The sequence below is a fragment of the Euprymna scolopes genome, chromosome 14 (genome assembly GCF_053919585.1).
Source record: "Euprymna scolopes isolate OS-2025 chromosome 14, ASM5391958v1, whole genome shotgun sequence".
NCBI classification, from domain to species: Eukaryota; Metazoa; Mollusca; class Cephalopoda; order Sepiida; family Sepiolidae; genus Euprymna; species Euprymna scolopes.
Genome location: NC_136495.1, coordinates 155,839,941 through 155,841,251, shown reverse-complemented (window position 1 = coordinate 155,841,251; position 1,311 = coordinate 155,839,941). Strand labels below are relative to the sequence as shown.

General features: G+C 27.2%; 1 protein-coding gene across 1 annotated transcript in view; it reads left to right on the top strand.

The window, feature by feature from the left end:
* Window positions 1–255: 255 nt before the first annotated feature.
* The window catches only part of LOC145293299 (heat shock protein HSP 90-alpha-like), a 65,611-nt gene continuing 64,555 nt past the window's right edge, over window positions 256–1,311 (top strand). Inside the window, exon 1 of the mRNA XM_080139930.1 lies at window positions 256–423. The gene's annotated coding sequence lies outside the window, so the exon portion shown is untranslated. The remainder of the gene's footprint in view (window positions 424–1,311) is intronic.

Below are 1,311 nucleotides of genomic sequence, written 5' to 3'. Positions count from 1 at the left end.
CTTTACTTCGAGAATGTGCTTTTTCTAGTATGATCTCTCATTATTGTTTTCCTTCTTCTTCTTCACTTCTTTTCTCTATTCTTTCTTTTTCTGTTTTCGTCTTCTTTGCTTTATGCTTCTCTCCTTGCTTATTTCTTTTTCCTCTTCTCCTCCCCTTACTTCTCCTCTATTCTTCTTCTTCTTTTTCTTCTTCTTCCCACCTCCTCCCTCCTACTCCCTCAGTTTATATAAAATCGAATGGCCAGAATCTTTCTTATTTTATCTTTCACGTTGTTGTCAAGAAGTCGTTTAGGTATAATTTTCTTTTCTCCTTTTACTGAACTTTGTACTCCATTCCTTGTCGAAAAAAAAAAAATCTATCAGGAAATTTGTCACAAGCAAATTCAGTTTTCCTGATTGATTATTGGAAAAATCCAATTTAAGGTAAGTCAATAATTTTCACTTTCTTTTTTTTTTTTATTCATTTTTGACGACCATATTTCTTTTGATTTGTCTGAAATTATCAAATTCAATAATACATCTCATTTAGTTTCATGTGTGTGTGTGTGTGTGTGTGTACATGTATGTATTTATATATATTTATATATGTATGTTATACACACACTCGCGCATGCGCGAAAGCAAGACCACATGGATATACCTTTGGAAACATAATATTTTATTCTGAGGAAATTCTGGTTGCGTTCCCAGGGAGTCGAAAGCGATCAGAAATGGTGATTTTTAGCGCAAAATGGACAAATATGTATATATAAATATATATATAAATATATATATATATATATATATATATATATATATATATATATATATATATATATATATATATATATGTGCCTTATCAATATTTTTGACCAAAAGTTTAATTTATTAAAATTTCAGTAATGTTTAAATACCAATAAAATCAAAGTAAAAATTATTTGTCTAAACAATTATGAAACAATTGTAATGCATAAGAAAATACACAAGAAGATGTTCTTATTTTATATTTTTTGTCTTGATTTTTGCGAAAATATTATTTGCATGCTCGATTATAAAAACTGATAATCATGAAGTCAAAATTAATTGAGTCAATTAATTTTGACTTTGATTTTAATGGTGTATGAACATTACCGAATTTTAATATATTAAAAACTCTTGTTAAAAAAATATTAATAGAGTATACATAAGTAGAAAGAGTCAAGATATTGTAGAATTGAATTTACAATATTTTATTTAAAACAAGGAATACGAAATAAATGTGAAGTGTTCCTTATTCCATGGAGTTTCAAAGATAAGCTCTTCTCCTCAGAGGAAAAAACGTTAGCAATAAGT